The sequence below is a fragment of the Protopterus annectens genome, chromosome 11.part0, assembly GCF_019279795.1.
Source record: "Protopterus annectens isolate FY-2018-M chromosome 11.part0, PAN1.0, whole genome shotgun sequence".
NCBI classification, from domain to species: Eukaryota; Metazoa; Chordata; order Ceratodontiformes; family Protopteridae; genus Protopterus; species Protopterus annectens.
The window spans coordinates 1,539,152,518-1,539,175,020 of NC_056745.1; positions in this window are offsets into that span (position 1 = coordinate 1,539,152,518).

The window sequence follows — 22,503 nt, forward strand, 5'->3', positions numbered from 1 at the left end:
AAGAGCGGGGGGTGTAGGGGTGCAGGGGGCCTTGCCCCCTTGCTTAAAATGTTCAGGTAGTTTTTTGTGTAGTTTTTTTTTTCAGATTTTTGAACTTTTAAAAGTTCGATCATATGGTTTCGACCATATGACATTCAAACTTAAATGTTCGATTATCTAATATACACCCTAATTCCTGTATTCACACTGCATTGCTAATAGCTGGAATCCCTCCCCACTCTAATGAAAAACATCTGAAACCTGAAAGACTTTTTAAATGCCAACTGCAACAACACCTGATAGATAAATGGCTCTGCACCAGCACCATCCCTGGTTAAACTGGTACTAAAATAGCTTATGCCTTCCCTCCTTCCTTTTAGTGGACTATTCAAACTCTTTATCTTAAAAAGTATTCATACTTACAACCCATGTAACTGTTATTTTTAATCAAAACTGTTTGCAAATGATGTAACTGATGTGAAGGATGTCATTAATGGGACTGTTCAGTCAAACTATCCTGGTAAGTACTAATAAATAAATAAATAAATAAGTTCTTCAACCTCCTTTTCCTCTAATTTCTTATAATGCATCTTCAGATCTGACATAGATCTTCTACCTGGTAAGTGTATGTAGTCCATTTGTAGTCCCAATGCTCAGTTCAGAAAACTTTCTTTCGGATAGTATTGAGTGCAGCCCTGCTTTATAACTTATATGCTAGTAACATATCTATCTCACATCATTCCTGTGAGTTCAGCCTGCCAGTCTATTGTGGTATTGCTATTGTCAAATATTGCCACATATGGCCATGAGAATACCCCCAAAAGGCCATCTGGAGCATCTATTTCTTTATTGGCATTATAAGTTTAAAACTCATCAGCCAAGGTCCAGTCGCATTGCTATACCTTCCTCTCTTATGATTCTTGACAATTATAGCAAATAACCTCAGCTGCTTTACATCCATCTGTATTATGTTCTGCTTTGTTTTATGTTTATTTCTCTACTCTGACTCAAGAAGTACACTTCTTCCCCTGGATTCATTAAACTCTGCGCAGGAACAATGCTATTCTTGCATAGAACGGATCATGCCTGTGTAGAACAGTAGCATGCCTTGCATATTCATGAAGGTGTGCTGCTGTATTCTCCACATATCCTCTAATATTATGCCAGTACTTCAGTGTCCGCGGACACTGAAATGTAAAATTGATAATTTCAGTGTCCACGGGCACTGAAATTAAAACAGCAAGACCAAAGCAATACAGGAGGTGTGTCACAGTTTCTGTGACACCCCCCCCTGTATTGCTAAAGTGCCATACAGCACACATAACGGGATAAATCGCCAACAGTTAAAAAGCAAGACCCCCACAAATGCGCAAAGTTGATACAGAACATGTCATGCATCAGCATGAAACACCTATAGAAGCCAGAAAGCTCAATCAATGCCAGTATTTCACGAATACAGTCCCAAGTAGATGTCAGAACACCACAATACACACCCATATAACCTAAAAATATAAAAATAATAATAATAATAATAATAATATATACCTATTTGTAATACGCTAAGGAATGTTTAAGTGTAGCTAAGTGGGTGTGTACATTATGGCTGTCCACTTAGCATAGCTTAAACATCCCATAGGAGCTAAACAAAAATAGAGGTAAAATGTCCAAACCAAGATAGTGTAATAGTTAGAGTGTCAGCTTTATATACAGGCATTCACGGTTTGAGTCCCAAGACAGGCACCTTGTATCCCCATGTGAAAGTAGTGTTAAAATTACTTTAGTAAACTTAAATTATGTAGCAACTATTTTTTTTGTCAACCAGGGTAGTGTAGCAGTTCCAAAAGTAAGATGTCAGTGTAGAAAAGATGTGAAACCCCCATATAAAATAGTCGCACAAGAATATAATGTAATGAAAGCACATAGGGGGATGTCATGGAAGGTAAATTATAATGTGTATGTAAATATTATTTTATATTATACAATGACTGGCCATTAACATACAAAAACAAGTATGCTAAATGGCGAGCCCAACCAGAGTGCTCTTTTAAATCTGAGAGTATACTAACAGAAAAAAGGTTCAGTTGCCTGAACTTTTGTCTGTTTGTATATCTCCTGTTCTTTGTTTTTTTTTTTTGCAGAGATAGCAATGGAGAAACGAAGATCTGCGTTGCTTTTTTTAACCTATCTAGGTATGTTTCACGAGCTGAAGAACTCATATAAAATAGCAAGATATCATAAAAAATGCAACAGAGATCTTCCTTTCAACAGAGAAAGGAAGATCTCCATTGCTTTTTTAATATATCTCAGTATGTTATACAAGCTCTTCAACTTGTATAACATACCAAGATGTGTTAAAAAAGCAACGTAGATCTTCCTATCACTGTTGCTACCTTTGCACAGCACTGATGTACTGGGCAAACATGGGAACATGGCCTTTATGCATGCCCAGTACATCAGAAATGCCCTAGGATACCAGAAAACTGTGGAAGGGCAGTACGGAGGCATTATGTAATGACATTAGTTAAGAAAGGTAAGTATTGTTTTTCTTAAATTATGTCATTGTATAATAGCAATAACCCACGGCTGGGTGTGGGCAATGCTGGATTTACCCACGGTTGGCTTTGCCCTTGAGATCAAACCACACCAACCGTGGGTAAATCCAGCATTACCCACACCCAGCTGTGGGTTATTGCTTAAACATAAAGCACATTTAAGCATACTATAGCAAGAATGTTAACCAGTCTGTATCCATCAGACCTTATTCTGCCTAGCAACAAAATAGTCAGCCCTTCCAAGTCTCTGTCATGGGATGCTATCCTCTACAATCATAGCAAAATACCACTACGCCATGTGAGCTGTGAGGGCTTGTAGTGCTTTAACAAACATAGGAAAAAACAGCAGCAACAAACTGCCTAATGCTCCACAAAAAGAATAAATCCATGAACTTGCAAGCTAGTAATGCAAACTTTTTATTCCACAAAGCGCTTTCCGTTTGGTTGGATAGCTAGACTTCTTCAGACGCAAATAAATATTCAAAACACAGTATATAATATGAACATCAGTCAGCTGATCCACCCTACTAATTAGAACAGCTGATCAACACCAACCAATGCATATACATACCCTCACAGCCTAAGCCAAAATGCCTTAAACACACATACCATGAATTATATCTACTTCTAGATAAATTAATTAAAACATACTAACATATTTAAAAATCAAAACCACAAATAAACTAAAAACAGCCAGGAAAGAAAGACGGGATCCACGAAATCCTGTTATTTAGCGCTTTCGTTTTTTAATAAAAACTTCTTCAGAATACACATACATAATGAACTAAACCCTTTTTATACAAATACACGCCTTCATAGTTAATGACATCATAATGAAATTACTTAAATTGAATTCAATTACTACTGCCCCATTAAGATCTCAAACATTAAATACATTGTTTTAAACCATATTACAATAAAAAAAACATAGAAAATACACTGTATTTTGTTCAAACCATAAAAATCCTTAATTAATTATATTTATATTCAAAAATAACCTTCAGATTTTAATCTGTGAGTGGAACTGATAGATGTATTTGTGTTTAAACCTGGAAATGATGTTGCATTAGTTTTTAACTGCCATCTTAGTTCCCTATTTTCCAAAAAATCATTAAGGGGACCACCTGTATCTCCAACTGTAACTTGTTCTAATACTGAAAATCTAAAATCATGTCCCTCATTATTAATAATGTGCACTGCCAGTATAAGTGCAGGGGGTGTGACCGAGCAGTGCACAAACACTAAACATGCCCCCTGCACTCAGAAAGTACCATACGGCACTTTCTAAGCCCATTCCCACAATATCCAAAAATTCTTTATTAATATTGAATAAATTCCAGTTACGTTGAATAATGTTGCTTATACTTTTAAACTGCTGGTTATATCTAAAAATACCAACACTATGAAATTACTTATTGTTCTGGCTATAAGAACTTTTCATACCTTCAACTAGAATGTTGGGACCCTTACTTAATAATGGAAAAAATATACCTTGTTCCCTTTTAGATACCACCTCCTTTAATGTATTTTCCACAAATTCTAAGGGTTAGCCTCTACTAACCAGCATACCTTTTAGAATTTCTGTTTGACCTAAAAACTCATAGAAGTCTGAAACCATTCTTGCTAGTCTGACCCCTTGACCTTTTATTAGTGACTTCTTCTGATAGGGTGAAAACTGGAAAAATGTAAAAGTGTATTGGAATAAGTGGGTTTCCTAAAATTGTCGTTTCAAAACAACTTTTCACTGGAATGTATTCAATATGAATAAAGAATTTTTGGATATTGTGGGAATAAAACCTAATATTGTTTACAAGAAGGACATTACTATAAAAAACATGATAGAGAGGGTACAAGAGATTCACTCTGGGCCCAAGGGAATGTTTAAATGTGTTTTTTGTCTGCAGTGTAAACATATTCTAGAAGGCACAGAGTTGTTTATCCCAAATTATGGCAAATATATATACAAGAAAAAAATTACCTGTAACAGCAAGGCTGTTGTTTATATAGGGACATGCACGCAATGTCCTTGTTTTTATATCGGGAAGACTATTAATGCTCTTAGGAGCAGAATGTATCAACATTCCTATGATATTAAAAAACAAGATTTAAAAAATATTCTGGCAGTGCACATTATTAATAATGAGGGACATGATTTTAGATTTTCAGTATTAGAACAAGTTACAGTTGGAGATACAGGTGGTCCCCTTAATGATTTTTTGGAAAATAGGGAACTAAGATGGCAGTTAAAAACTAATGTAATATCATTTCCAGGTTTAAACATGAATACATCTATCAGTTCCACTCTCAGATTAAAATCTGAAGGTTATTTTTGAATATAAATATAATTAATTAAGGATTTTTATGGTTTGAACAAAATACAGTGTATTTTCTATGGTTTTTTATTGTAATATGGTTTAAAACAATGTATTTAATGTTTTAGATCTTAATGGGGCAGTAGTAATTGAATTCAATTTAAGTAATTTCATTATGATGTCATTAACTATGAAGGCGTGTATTTGTATAAAAAGAGTTTAGTTCATTATGTATGTGTATTCTGAAGAAGTTTTTATTAAAAAACGAAAGCGCTAAATAACAGGATACTAACATATTTATTAATTTAAATCATAATTTATATATCTATAAATATTCTAAAAACATTCTAAAAACTTATAAAATACGTAATATACTATATGAATAGTACAGAAGTCAGAGGAAGTTCCGGCATTGGCTGGGACGAAAAACACTTGGAGTGCTTGGTGTTTAACGTTATCGAGTGTAAATAAACTATTTTGGATTTTACAACTTTCTACAATTGTGGACTCTGCTTTGGTGCTTCCTACACTTCAACTTCGTTCACTGGCGTTTGGCCATTCTTGGTTCATCAGTTTTTGTTACTTTTTTGATCACTAACCCACCCCCTTTGTCCGGTTTCATTGTTCTCACTCGGGCTTGCTGAAGCACAGATAAAGCTTCCTTTTCTTCTCTAGTTATGTTGAATTTCAAAGTACAACTTTTTTTATTTTTATTGTTATTTTTGTTTGAAGTTACTTGGTTAAAAATATCTAATATACACACTTTTTCAAACAAAGATATAGTACATTGTAATTGAGGGCAGAAAGTAATAGATACATAAAATGGTGTTACTGTGTGTTGCCCCTCCCCAAACAAAACTTTAAAATTAATTTTTCTTGTGAACAGTTTAAGATCTGTAATTAATTCTGCTATGTTAGTTTTTACTGTGGGGACAAAAGTAAGTCCTTTTGCTAGCAAATCAGCCAGCACCAAATCCATTTTAAATTTAGAATAATTAAAAATATTAAAGTCACCTTGCGTGTTATACACTACTGTGTGTTATAATCCATTTGGTTCTGAAGTCTGACTTTCCAGTCCTTCACTCTCTATTGTTTCTGATGTGAACTGTAGTAAACTTTCGGGGCTCCCTGCCTCAGGTTGTAGCCTGAGGTAGGATGCTGAAAATTTTCTCTGTTGTTTGGACCATGCTGTTGGCCCACAAAGTTAGTCCTCCTTCTATAAGCTCCTCCATTGTTCGTGTTGCTATTGCTAGTGTTATTATTAGAAGCATTGCTCTTCCTTTTAGTGGATACATATGTCCAACCTTCTTCACTCCGATCTGATCCCTGAACAGATAGAGCCATTTGGTTCACACCTACTGCTGCAGTAACTTCCTGAATGCCCACATTTTTCTGTATACCAGATTGTGACAATGGTGGTTCAGGGTAGGCATAACCTTTTGCATATGCTTCTCTGTCCCGGTTTAATTTTTTAAGCTTTGTGCTTTTTAGCTTCTCTATATGCTGGTCAGTACTCGTGAATGACCTTTCATAGTCGTATTTGTATCTATGAAAGTCACCATCCTTCTTAATTTCTCCATCTATAACAGAAGCTTCATGTAGTAAACCATCCACCATGATTTGGTAATGTTTACTAATTAACCCTAAAAGTTCAATTCCATGGTTGTTAAACATTTTAATCAAGTCTTTGTGAAAGTTTGAATCGCCTATAAGGCCAGTGGGGTATTGCCAAACACGGAGACCCTTAGATACTATACCCTCACTGACACATTCTTTAAATAGGCAAGTTCTAACTGAAGTTTTTTATATTTAAGCAATTTTGCATCCAACTGCTTTAGTTTGTCAGTGATATTCTCTGTTCACATGTTTTCTGTGGCTGAATCACCCAAAGTTCCACTAGTAGAAGTTTGCTGTAATGACAGTAACCGTTCTAACCAGGAGTTCAAACTAGTGGGTGGGGATTCCATAAGTCGCAACGGTTCTTGTACTAAAATGTTATCACGATGAATGTCATTAAAATTCCCCGAAGGTGTAGCATGAATAGTCAAATTTAGAAGAGCATCCAGACTTACTGTAGGCAGTTGGCTAAGCAAAGAGGGCTGTGAGGCAGGTGCACTTCCAGGTAGTGGTAATGGTGGCTTCTCAGATAACGAGTCAACTCTACCAGTTAAAACATCTATCTGCTTAGACAGCTTCAAGACTAGAGAAGTCAAAGTTGTAATTTCCTCCACTGCTGGTGCAGTAGGCAAAACATTCACAGACTCATCCATTTCAAAGACAAACCAAGAAAAAACAGCAGCAACAAACCGACTAATGCTCCACAAAAAGAATATATCCACGAACTTGCAAGCTAGTAATGCAAACTTTTTATTCCATAAACCGCTTTTCATCTAGATGGATAGCTAGACTTCTTCAGATGCAATTAAATACTCAAAATGCAGTATATAACATGAACATCAGTCAGGTGATCCACCCTACTAATTAGAACAGCTGATCAACAACAACCAATGCATATACATACCCTCACAGCCTAAGCCAAAATGCCTTAAACACACATACCATGAATTATATATACTTCTAGATAAATTAATTAAAACATACTAACATATTTATTAATTTAAATCATAATTTATATATCTATAAATATTCTAAAAACATTCTAAAAACTTACAAAATACTTAATATACTATATGAAAAGTATAGAAGTCAGAAACCATACATATAAATGATTTTCTGACTTTAATTATGTACAGACTCTTTGTGTGGCGTATTTTACTAGTTTGTTTGTTAAACTACTGCTATACTTGGCGTCCACTAAATGTTATACTTGTTACCTGGTTATTTTACTGTTCGATAGCGTCTGCTATGTGTATTGTGAACAGAAATAGAGCTGTTTAATTGTAAATGGACAGTTTTACCCCGCAATAAGGGAGTATTACTGTGGATAAGAGCTATGATGATATAACAAGGGTTGATACCACGTTCCTGCACTGTTTTTCATTAGCGACTACTTGTTGGAACAACAGATTGTTAAACTCATATGCTAGTTTCAATTAAGTACTTCAAATTTGGAGTAGCAAAGAATTAGTAAATTCTAGACTTCTAACCTAGCTTTATATATATATGTTGTATCTCCTTTCTAGGTACTGACCACCCTGCCCCAAAGGCGCTAGAAATTATCAAGACCCTCTCTCAAGATTTGTCACTGTACTAAAAGGCAGGCACAGTTAAGCTGTACCCACCAGCAGGACAACAATTGTAACAGAACTATAAGGTTAATACCACTGTTTTTAACAAAACACTGAATATAGTCTAAACAAATATTCCTAAGACTAGCGTACTGGGTTTGGTACATGGCAGTAAGCTACCCCTTCAAAACTACAATTTTCTAACTTTCCCAGAACTAATACTTACACATAAGAATAATTTAGTGTGTTGTATATTCACTGATAACATAAGTTATATTATTTTCCTACCTCTTCTCTGGTGCCTTAGTCTGGTGTTAGGTAAAAACCCCGCTCCGCTCGCCCTCGCTCGGGCTCGCTCCGCGCCCCACACTGCCCCCATATCCCACCCGCCCCAGTACATCTACATTTATACCTATATCACCACACCCCTTCCTCTCTCTAGCCACACAAAATAATTTCCAAGACTCCACCCACTCCTCCTACTACGTCTTATATCCAACCCTCTAGATATCCTCTTGCACACAAAAGCGCCACTACCCCAAAGGAAAAAAATCTACCACTCCCTCTATAATCAGAACTATGCTAAAAAAAATAATAATAATACTTACCTTACCATTGTGTACAGCACTATACCTACTAACTAAATATGAAGACCAGCCTTATGCAGGCTACCATTACCCCAGATACCAAACTACCATCTCCCCACTGCTGAGAAATGACACACAGGGTCCTGTCAATATAACAAATCAATCCCCCCTGACAAAACATCACCACCTGTATAGAGTCAAATCAAAGCACCCAAAATCCAAACATGAACATAAACTTCTACTTAAACTTATGAGAATATTAGACTTTCTAAGAAAGAATATAACTATAGATGGTGACATACACCCCAATCCAGGCCCCATGTCCTTACTAAGCTTAAACAACCCACCTCCTTCCTGGAAAACATCCAACTCCCTCCAAATATACCACTTAAATATAAGAAGTCTAAATAAAAAGATACATAACTTACATGCCCTAATAGGAATGTACCTCCCAGAAATAATGTGCTTAACTGAAACCTGGCTAAAACCAGGGACCAAAGATAATGAGATCATGCCACCTGGCTACAACTTACACAGAGCCGATCGACTAAACAAAAAGGGCGGGGGTATTGCTGTGCTCTACAAAGCCACGCTAAATGTCACTATCAACCCCATACAGCCACCCCAGATCTCTAATGCAGAAATACTAGCACTAAAAATAGAACTAAACAGGGACAAAAAAATTAATCTAATAGTTACCTATATCCCCCCTGGGAAAAACACCGAAACAATTGAGAACCTTCTAAGCTGGCTATCAAACAACTATCCTCAAGAAACCATTATCCTAGGAGATGTAAACCTAGACTGGCATCTCTGTTCCTCAGAGTTAAATTCCACAGTAATAAATCTCCACGGATTCCAACAGACAATAACTTCCTCTACCAGGACAGGTAACAGCAAACAAAAAGAGAGCATCCTAGACTGGATCCTTATAAACAGTCAAAATCATAACTATGTATCAGGGACCCTACCAAATGACCTCAGTGATCACCTCATCACCTACCTAAAGAAAAACAAGATAACCTACTCGAATCAGCCCATGTATAGATCTGTTAGAAACAGGCAACACTTTGACCTCATAAAATTCCAGACAGAACTCAAATCATATAACTGGGCATCCCTTAAGTTTCTCCCACTAGAAGAGGCAGTATTACATTTTAATAACACATTTCTAACTATACTTGAGGATAATGCCCCAAAAAGACAAATTAGAATTAAAACAAAAATAACACCCTGGCTAACAAAGGAGACCAAATCCTTAATCAAACTAAGAAACAAAACCTGGAATACATGGCGTACTACCAAGTTCCCCCCTCGACCGCATTAAATTCCAACAGCAAAGAAATCTGACCAAAAAAACAATAACCCTAGACAAAAAAAATTACTACTGCCAACTACAAAACAAACACCAAAACAATCCCCAAAAATTCTGGGCCAGTTTAAACAATCTACTCCACCCAGGTAAAAGCTCAACTCCTATCCCAGATAAGAGCCCAGAGGAAGTAGCCAATTCCTTTAATTCCTTCTTCACGGACACAATACAATCCCTTGCCAATCAGCTATCTACCAATTGCCCCCAGTTAACAGATATCCCCAAATGTCCATACCTATCTTTAAATTTCAACCTGTCCCCACTGCCTATATTTGCTCACTACTGAAGAAACTTAAACCAACCACTCTCTCTGCCGACCTTCTCCCATCCGAATATCTACAAAAAGCTGCTGATGTCATAGCTTACCCTATCTCTATTCTTATCAATCGTACCTTGACTGAAGCCAAACTTCCCTCAATATGGAAAATATCCTATGTGATACCACTCCATAAAGGAGGCTCATCGACTGAACTATCAAATTACAGGCCCATAGCCATATTGTCACCTTTGGCCAAAATCATGGAGAAATGTGTGCATCGACAGCTCCTTTACTATCTAACCCAAAACAACCTACTCTCCAGTTCTCAACATGGCTTTAGGCCACACCATAGTACAACCACTGCTCTCCTCTCGTTTATTGAAACAATCTCAACCGGAATAACAAAAAAATATCGTCAGCTCTCTCTTTGGACCTATCAAAGGCCTTTGATATGGTGAACCATCAACTACTACACAATACCCTAAAAAATCTCCATCTAGACAACATAACCCTAGATTGGTTTCAAGCCTATCTCCAAGATAGACAGCAAGCTGTACTCTGGCAGAACAGGCTCTCTAGCCTCCTATCTAATACCATAGGAGTTCCTCAAGGTACCATACTGGGACCTCTCCTCTTTACTGTTTTTATTAATGACCTCTATAAAGCCATCCCAGATGCCACATGCATTCAATATGCTGACGATTCGACGTTAGTCTGTTCTGATTCATCCCCAGTTAATTTACTATCAAAAACCCAATCATGCTTTACAGCAGTTGAAAATTGGTTACTGGGACATCGACTTATTCTAAATCCAAATAAAACCAAACTGTTAATCTTCTACCCCACTCACAAGATCATACCCACACCCTTCCATATCCAATCCAAAAATGGGACAATCATCTCCCCTGACTCCCACACTAAACTTCTGGGAGTGACCATTGACAATAAACTTAAATTTGATATCTATATTAATCAAACTGTTAAAACCGTAAACAAAAAACTTGGATCGCTCTATCGAATAAAATCCTTTCTTACCCCAATAGCAAAAATAGCCACTGCCCGCTCCCATCTCCTCTCCACCCTCTTATATGCTTCCCCTATTTTCACAAATCTTAACACTACTGAATTAAACAAACTTACATGTTGTTATAATCATATTGCAAGATTTGCAACTGGCACACCCTATAGAACCCATCATTGTACCAACCTACAAAGCCTGGGTTGGATCGAATTCCCCAACCTTCTACAGCAGAGCCAACTCATAGTAGCATTTAAAATTCTTAAACAATCTGACAAAACCCCTGCACTGATAAACTTAATCAAACCTTACAACAATCTCAATAGTTTACGCTCCTCAAACAAACTACTAGCTCAAATGGTAAAATCCAACAACTCAGGGGGTGATGCCCTCTTTGCCAATGCAATAGGAAAAATCTGGAATTCCCTTCCATCCAGCCTCACCACCATTTCCTCCATAAAACTCTTCAAAAAGAGACTAAATCACCACCTTCAGATACACTGGCTATGCCAATGTATAAGCCCAGTCTGACTTCAACTAAACAAGATTTTTTCCTCCTCCCTTTAGGACCAATGACGGTACCACTACCACTTCTCTCTTCTGTCTTCCCTCTTATCCTCTTTTCTATATAATTTCCCTAGTCCTAATATCCTATTTAATTCCTGCTACTACTATCCGAAAGGTCTACCTAAAAGGAAAAAGTCTGTTATACTATGAGTTTTTGTGTTCTTTTTTGAATATTTTTTTCATTATATGTCTTGAGCAATGAGTAGAAATATTCTAAAATGTCTCCTATTCTTGTGTAAAATACTTAAGTGAACATACTGTATTATATCAGCATAGTGTATTCTTATTTGCTTATACGTGGAGCTTTTCTCCCCGGGCCTCCGCTGAAAATGGACATGTATCCAGTCGGACTCTCCCGGTTAACAAATGTAAAATAAATAAATAAATAAATAAATAAACATATTCCAAAAAACATGTAATTTAAAGAAACTAAAACAGTTAAACTAATGATGCATAACTCATACATCTCTCCTACTGGGACAACTCTATTTAGTAAAATAATATAATATAATATGCATAATATGTAAAATTCATAAAATGTTTGCTATGTAGAATAATATACATTTCTGCCCTAATGTTTTTTTAAAAAACTGCTTTAAAATAAATAGCTGTGATTATCTTAAAAGACTTTTCAGTTTTAAAATAGATTTGATAGAATACATCTCATTAAGACCTGGAAAGAGACATGCAAACATATGTAGTTGCCAAAACAATTCAATTTTTTCAAGTAACAATTGTACTGGGCCACCTCTAGCATCTGAGGTTATACATTCTATAGCTCTAAACATAAAATTATGATTAGGAAAAGAGTGAGTGTGTCTAGCTAGGGCATTGTCTAGTTTGTTATGTCTAATGCTATACAAATGTTCATATACTCTGTCCCTCAACCTTCTATCAGTCTTTCCGATATAGAAGGCAGGGCAGCTGTGACACTTAGCAAGATAGACCACTCCTTTTGTATTACAATCAAACCTATGTTTAGTAGTATATCTAACACCTCTAATAGAGAAGTTTGTCCCTACCTTTATGTATCTACAATATGGGCACATATGACATTTATACATGCCCCCATGTTTTGTACTAAAATTAATAGGTTTATGAGTTTCTAATAGATTCTTCAAATTCCTACCTTTCTTAAAGACTACCTTAGGAAAATCATGTAGTTCTTTAACAGTAGGTAGGTCTGTTTTTATAAATTCCCAATTCTTTCGTATTATGTTTACAAAATCGTAGTTATCCATATAAAATGTGAGAATAAGACTACATGGGTCCACAGGTTTACTAGGTAGCTCATCCAATCAAGTGCCCTCTTGGGCAATAACACTATCTAAACCTATGTTAGAGGGTTTAGGGACTAAAATAGGTCTATAAGTACCTAAAATTCTCTTTTTTATTACTTCTTGACTTATTTCATCCAATAATACATGCAGATAGCCCCTCTTTTTAAACATTTCTACTAGTTTGTTACATTCCTCCAAAAAGTCCTGTTCATCTGAGACCATTCGGGCCGCCCTTACTAATTGTCCTTTTACTACAGAACGTTTTTGAAATGATGGGTGGCAACTACTATAATGAAGGAATGTGTTGGAATAAGTTTCCTTTCTAAATATACTTGCTTTCCAACATTTGTTTATCCTGTCCTTTCTTAACTCTATATCAATGCAAAATATTCTATCACTGTTAAAACACTGTGTAAATTTTAAAAAGTCAGTCGTGTTATTCAACTGATTAACCAAGGACAAGGCTTAATTTTCGTTTCCTTTGAATAAAATAAATATATCGTCCAGGAAGCGAGTATAAAAACTAATCTCTTCCATAATGTGGGTCACTCCAAAAATGTGTTAAATAGGTAGGGAGGTGTGGGGGACACAGCCGGGGGGTGTGGGAGGCAAAGCCCCCCACATACATAATAAATTTTAAACATACACATGAATACTTATAACATAAATGACAATATTTATCTAAATAATGTGGGGGGCTCCACACCCCACACTCCCCATTGTAGGGTGCTGTGCCCCCCACACCCCCCAACTATTTATTCTAACTCCAGGGTTGTGCTACAGTGCGGAAAGGGCATAATGCTTTGAATTTCATGTGTCAATGTTATGAGTTTCGATCAAATGAGTTTTCGGTGTTTTGAGCTTTACGTGTTTTGATGTTAGTGAAATGAGTAAATGAGTGTCAGTCATATGAGCTTTCGTTCATATGAAGTAGACCCCATATATATATATATATATATATATATATATATATATATATATATATATATATATATATATATATATATAACATGCAGTGCAGTTATACATCAGGACCATCCCTCTCAACTTGTTAGTGCAAGGAACCTGTACAAAGGCTGTAAAAGGGGGGAAGGAATGGGCCACATATACGGACATATTTCAAAAATCACTGTTAGAAATGAAAACATGTGTTATAGCAACAATATGTGTTTCAGCAGACAATTACTGAAGGATATTAGGATGGAAACTGAAATGTCATGTCAATTATTTACTGAAAATATTTGGATCATCAACGTCATTTACCAGACAAATACAAATACATTGTGATACTGAACAAAAGTATGGTCCAAACATCTGGACATTCTGTGAAAATTCTGGCAGTGGAGGGGTATGCTCTGAACCCCTTAGTGCAATGAGTCTGAACCAAGCCTGACAAAGTGGGGGGACAAAGGCCTGAAAATAGGGACATGTCCAAAATACGTCAGTAGATAAGCTGAGAAAGTTCATGTAGTAACAGTGTATGTCCTAACATATATATCGACTGAAATATCACAATTCCAGGGCTCAATTGCTTCTCATTAGTTACTGACCTCACTCCCCATGTCACCCCATTGATATGTCATGCATACATAACAGTCATGGGAACCAGACCAAAGATATCAGCCAGACAACTGGACATCCTACGAATATGTGAACATAACACAACATTAGGGAAACTACACTGAGCTATCGAGCAATGTCCAAACTGCAATCAGACTGACCTAACACTACCCAGGTACAGCTCTGGGGGTGTACATATGCATTAGCAAATATAACAGGCACTACAGGGATGTAACACTGGTGGAAAACAGACACTGGTGTGCAAGTGCATACCCCTAAAATAAGTGCACCACAGTCACAGCGACATACCAGTAAGCATAACGGAACACAACGGTATAATACTGTGTGAGCAACCACATACTATTTGCCACTCACACATTACCGCTAAATATACTGCCCCAATTCACAGTATACTGGGAATCCTGAGGTGTTACAGGACATGTCACAGTCAGCCCCTACAAGCATACAGAACTGAAAGACCACCAGAAGCTGTGGCAGCATGCAGAGTCAAATAGGTAAAGGATATATGGTACTCACATCTGCTACTCTCCCTATGCAGCCAAACAAACATATAAACACAGAACTGCTACACAATCTTGGCAGTTTGTTCACAATGGCCAGACATACATAACTGTCATATGTGCAGATTTCTACAGAATTACCAGGGTGTTGACCCATAACCCTGGCCACTGCTGCATACCATGGCCAGGAGTCTGCCAGGTCATTGGCATGATAACTGGGGTGAAATTGGTAATTAATGATATACCATACTGCCACACCTCTTACTGCAGGATGTCTGGACAATGCATGGCATACTTGTGGGACAGAGAGCTGAAAAGAGGGACATATCACACACAATGGTGTTACAAACTGAAACAGTAGCTGGTGTTACACGTGTTGTTGTAACATAACATCCCTGAAAGATATGATGTCAGGAACACCAATGGATGTCAACACTTACTGACTACAGTCCTCACATTATCCTACCAACCCCACAAAAACAGATAGTGTTCAAGGAACAGACTAAGCATAATAGGCAAACATCCGGCCAGTCTGTGGACAACATGTCAGTTGAGAGGTATGTCAGAGGTATATCACTGTCAAATATCAAATCACCCAGTAAATGCATGTCCAAACAAACCCTGTCAATGTAGCAACCCTCCATGTGTATACCAGCACTAATGACATAGAATCTGTACCAAAAGCTGGAGCTTTGTCCCCCATGTTGTTGGGCTGTCTCCACATGTTCTGTCCTGTGAGGTATTTCCACCTACTGTCTGTGAATCTGTATCCCCACACCTCTGTAATGTCCCCCACACAGGTAAGGGAAATGGCCAAGGCCCACATGAAGGGCATCCACAATAAATATATGTTCTTTACTCTTTTGAATTTTTGAATTTATTCAATACCTCAATGATAACAAATGGGGCATTGAATTCATTGTTAACACTAATTTACAACAAATCAACTTTTTGGATGTTAAGATCACCAGGAATACTGACAACACTTTAAGTTCACAGGTCTTTCGTAAACATCCACAGTATAATAATCTATTATCAGCCACCAGCCTTCATCCACATCATATTATTAAAAATATGCCAAAATCACAATTTTTATGTATTAAGCATATTAGCTCCATAGAGAATAGTTATGAAGTCCACAAGAGGGACCTTATATGCAGATTTCAGGCTCAGGGGTATCAACACAAGCACACTGTATCTACCCGCACTTGGGCAACTAACCAAAACAGGAGGAAACTCTTGGACTATCAAGACAAGTAAAAAATGAAGAACAATGTCATCAGGTTCGTAACCACCTATGGCAGAAACATCAATGTTATCAGGGACATTATTAATAACAATTGGAATATTCTTCTTGCTAATAAGGATCTGTGCAAAATTCGGACCCCCATATGCTCTTTCTCTTATCGTAGGGGACACACTTTATGGTAATATTTTAATCATTACAAATAGGAGGGTCTACTGGACATTTGGAATGCCAACTCATTTTGGTTGGAGACAAATTGATTGGGTCCTTCCCCTGTGGTCACTGCTCTTTTTGCCAGTACATGCTGGAATCTAAACAATTTTTCAGTAGGAATACTAGTAAAGTTTATGACATCCAATTTTTTGCCAATTGTTGTACCAATTGGCTGGTATATTTAGACACATGTTCGTGGTCTTCCTTTTATGTGGGACAGACATCAAGGCCACTACATATACACAAACCCGAACATTTTAGCGATATTCAGAACAAGCGGACATCCAGTGCCTTTTATAAACACACATTGATCCACACCACAGTCAGATTTAATTTTATGATCATTAATAAAATCCAAGGGGATAGGTCCAATAAATTAGGGTGGCATGCCCTACTCAACAAAAAATAAAAAACTTGGATAATCAGGCTTGATGGATTGTTCAACCCTGGCATTAATGATCATTTATAATATACTGTTGGGTTTCTAGCCTCATGGTGCTGTTGCTTTAAATTCTTTAATTGTTTAATTGATTATGGTATTTATTTATGTCAATATGGTTTGTTTGTCAATCACTGAAGAAGGCAGGTTTGCCAAAACCAGTCTGATTGTGTGGTGTTTTTTGGTGTAGCCACAATAAATATATGTTCTTTACTCTTTTGGTGCTGGCCTTCTCCTTTTTTGAATTTTCATTCATGTTTTTTGGCATTGTGCACCGGCCGTACTTGCAAGGGATGCTTTGAACAAGTTATGAGAAATAAAGCAGACATATGAGCCAGACGTCTACACATCCTGCGAGGATCTGTACAGTTGTGAGGTATATGTTGTAGTACTTGACACTGTGCTATAAAGGTGAACAGCAATGATGTGTACATGGGTGCAGTCTGTGCTGGAGAATGTCCATCACATACAAACATTAATTATGTATCCCAGAGCTTTATATTGTTAGTTACATGTAGTAAAACTGGCTGCAATGGATGATGTTGAGGGCCATGTGTCATGCAAGCCACCATTTGGGTAATGTGTGGTCTGTGTAACAGATATGTGCCACCTCATCTGTGTGTGTGTGTGTGTGTGTGTGTGTGTGTGTGTGTGTGTGTGTGTGTGTGTGTGTGTGTGTGTGTGTGTGTGTGTACTGGCTAAGTCTCTTGCCACCCCTATAGTGCCTTTTTAGGCAGTGTTCCAAATCACATTACCACCGTAACAGCTAGACATGAATGCAATCTGACGGTCATGTTGCTCATCAGTACACATCTAACTCTCAAGATGCACTCACTCAAAGCACTCCTCAAAATGGAGAACATTGACAGTTGTGCTGTAATGGAGAACTGGTTTACAGCAGCAGGCAGCAGCCCTGTGCTAACAGGCTATGATGCATTCCACAGCTGTTAGCTCCAAAATATAGACCACAGCTCCACAGGTGGGGGTGTCTCCATATTCATAACAGATATGCACACCTCCAGACTACTATCCCAGCATAATGCATCTGAGATACTTCAGGTACAACTGACTTTGGGTAATAGTGCAATCCAGGTCATAGCCTGTTATAGGTCCACATCCATGTCCCTAGACTGATAATCCACATTTCTCAACACCATGGCATCTGTCAAGGTCCAACCCAGCACTAACATAGTAGGAGACTTCAAGTACCCCTCCGTCAACTGGGAAAAGTAGTCAAGCACCAATAGACTGGCCCACCACTTCCAGAAATTCATCAGTTCCAATGCCCTGGACTGGCTCATACTGACCCCCAGTAGAGGATGCAACAACCTTAACCTCTGTTGATTACTTACATATGAGACTGTTGCTCTACAACAGTAGTCAATCCCTACCTGGTCAAATCCAAACATGATGTAATCACCATGGCAATCCATATCTCACCCACACCCCTCCACAAAGGTAGCCACCTTGATAAACCTCTCCATAGCTGACTTTGGAGTCATACAAACAGAGGTGGATGACTTCACTGCACCCATGCCAATGGAAAATAGCTGCATGACAGTCATCTCATACAAATATGCACTGTACAAACATGAATGCATGGTACTAACCATAGCCAACAGAACCAAGAAGCTGTCCTCCAAACACTGGAAGCCAATGCAATGGTCCCCTACCATTACTAAAGTGTACAACAGAAGGAACACACTGTTGCAGAAAAAGGTGGTGTCCCAAGACTGGTAAACCCCCTTATTAGCCTCAACAGCAACTTGAGATCCATCATGGAATCGTCTACAGCCAGCTATGAAGGCAGAATTGCAGCAGACACGGACAACAATCACAAAAGCCTTTGATAGTTATACGAACAACCTCCACAACAATACCCACAAGTGCTGTGAGTTACTGCACAATGCTAACTCCTATCCTGAGCCAGCAGATATTGGCAACAATCTTGCCAATACATTCAGTGCCAGCTTTACCCCTCACTCCCCCCTAAGGAACAATCATAATGGCAGATGAATGCCAGGCACCCAGGATTACTGCAGCCCAGGTTAGACCTGCATTGTCCACAGGCAAGAATACAGCTTCCATGGGACCAAATATATCCATGGCTGTGTTCTACATAATGTAGAAAGAGACCTGGCACCACATCTGTGTGCCCTGTTCAATCACAGCCTCACCTCAGGCTGTGTCCCTCCAAAATGGTGCACAGCTGCAGTCATCCCTCTCCATGAAGGGGCAGCAACTACAGACCCTGGGGATTATTGGCCCATTAGCCTGATGAGTCTGCTATGTACAGATATGGACCACATCATCAGGGACCTGCTTTTTCAAAGATATAGGTAATCTCCAAACTCTTGACCCCACACAGTTTGGCTTTGTGAATGGCAGATCATGCCTGCTCAACCTGGTTGACTGCTTTCAGTGAGTCACCAGGGCTGTGTATGATGGTAAGGCACTGCATGCAGCCTACCTCGATCTGGCCAAGGCTTTAGATACCATTCCTCAGTCAAGAATTATTGATAAACCCACCAAACTAGGCACCAACCCCTATATCAGTTGGTGGGGTGCAAATTGGTTCACAGAACACACAGTGTGACAGTGGCAAACTCCAAGTCAGACTGGCAAGCAGTTATGAGTGGAGTCCCACAAGGATCTGTACTGGGTAGTCTCCTGTCCAGCATCTACTTCTCAGGAGTTCAGCCCAATACAGAGGAACTCTGGCTGACCAAGTTCAGAGACGACTGCAACCTGGGTGCTATCATTAACTCCACAAGTGATGCAGACATCCTACAGAGAGTGATGTGGAAACCATGGCCAGAAGCTTAACACCACTAAATGTATCATCATCCCCTTTGGTAAAGCACTCAGTTCCCAGTAAGTACCACATCGTTGGGAGCCCAATGAACACTGTAGGCATTATAAGAGATGTGGGGACACAGGTTGGCAAAAACTTCTCCTTCAACCACCACATTGCCACTGTGGTCCGGAATTCCTTCTATGTGGCATATCACATTACCAAGGGTTTTGCATCCAGGAAGAAAGGGATAATCATCTCTGTGTACTCTTCCCTCATTAGACCACTCATCAAGTATTATGGCCCATTTGGCATATACCTCACTAGACACCTGCAACAACTGAGGAGGCCACAGAAGTACCTCATAAAGAGGTTACTACGCATTAAACACATGTCCACCACAGACAGACTCAGAAGACTCCAGCTATTCTCTATGTCATATCACCTAGTTAGAGGCTATCTGTGCTCGACTTACAAAGCCATGTCTGACCCAGCTCTTTTAGAAATGCTACATATGAAATTAACCCAATCCCTCCACACCACACATTGTAGAGACTTCTACCTCATTACCACAATCTACACTTCCCATACATGTCATGTAGAGCACCTAGCTGACCCTGTTTCACAGAAATCATGATGAGTGGATGGGTAATAGACAGTTCACCCCAAGGATCACTGCAGTGGCTCTACTTGATACAGACACTGGAAAGTAACATCAGGTGGCACAATGACAGGGCCCTTCTATGGGCTAGGCTTGTAAAGGCTCCTGGGCCATTAGCCTACTACACACTTATGAACCTATAAGAGGAATGACATCAGCAGGACTGATAAAGTAAGGCAGTGGGTGTTAATCTTATCAAAATGCTTTATCCTACAAACACACATTTACCAGATGTGAGAGTAGAGCCCCTACCTAACTAGTTATTTGTACCATAGTGTTACACAGTTATCGCATGAGCTACAGAGTTTACTGACCTGACAGCTGGCCAAAGGTACTGATATGAGGAAGGACATCAGCAGGACTGATAAAGTAGGGCACTGGGTGGGAAACATATCAAAATACTTCTGCCTCCACACTTACATGATACCAGAGTAGAACCCCTGCCTAACTAGTCATTTCTGCCACACTGTTAGGAATCTATTGCATGCACTACAGAGCTTACTTGGTTGGCAACTGGCCAAAGTTGCTGATAAAGGGAATGACATCATCATGACTGATACAGTAGGGCAGTGAGAAGTGTTGTGGGTGGGAATGGCATAAAACTGCTTCACCTACAAACGAACACACAAATCCCTCAGTCTTGCACACACAACTGTCACACACACACAGTTGCTATCATTGGGTTTAGAACTCATTCCTCTCTAGTTTCTTGTATATAGTGTTACAGAGTTGTCACACATGCTACAGCACTTATAGGGGTAGTAGATGTCCAATGGTACTTTTAAGGTGAATGACAGCAGCAGATCTTGTACAGTTGGGCAATGTGAAGTGTACTGAGTGGGAACAGTCTGCTAATACTTAGACCTACAGAGACACACACACACAGGCAGGTGATATGATATTAACACCCCGACCTCAGTACTATTACACAATGGGGCTCACCTTTTATGCTTGCATGTGCCACTGTTTAAAACCAGTATGCCACTGTCCACAGTAGGACATCACTGTATGCCATTCAGGGTACCCATGTGTGTGTGGCCCACAATGCTGTGTCTGACCCCCTGTGTCTCTCTGCCTATAACTGTCTGTCTTTCACTTCACAACATCTATGTGTGTTTATGCTTGACATATATAGTGATCTGTTGGCCATATATGTCTGCATGTGTGTCACACACAACAGATGTGGATATATCACATAAGGGCCACCGACAGCTAGCTGGGGGTAATCCTGTCTGATGTGTGTGTGTGGTGTGTGTGTGTGTGTGTGTGTGTGTGTGTGTGTGTGTGTGTGTGTGTGTGTGTGTGTGTGTGTGTGTGTGTAGGGACAGTTAAGGTGTACATAGCTGTCTGTATGCACAGACATATCTACACAATATAGTCATATAGACCAATGTAGGTTCCAACATGTCCTGTGATTCTCTACATGTAGGAGCATGCCCAGTGTGATCTTGTATAGTTAGAGTGGGATTCCATTCCAGAGATAAGTGTACTCCAGTCTAGGGTTTTGTGTGCTACAGACATACCTCTCAGAGGTACAGGGGACTTTCCTCAGGGTAATGGTTTGTTTTGGCAGACATTTTCTGACATATCTGTATTCTGACAGTGCAATGTATTGTATTACCTAGTGTCAGACATCCTCAAATTATCATAGTGCTTTACCAGAGGAACACTAGTCATATGATGCATAGATTGATATTATAATGGCAGCTATGTACATTCTTGCCCAACAAGGCCAGTTGGGAGGTGTGGCTACAGTTGAGTGACAGTACAGCAACTTGTTGATACACTGGCTGGAGATCTTCTGCTTCTGTGGTATCTGTGTAACCTGAGATGTGATATCCTGGTGTGGCCATACCTGTCTGTTGTACATTTTTTGGCAGATTGTCCGGGTGTTTGGCTAGAGGTTTTGTCCAGTCTGCATAAACATGTGTTTTTATGGCAAGTTATTTCAGTAT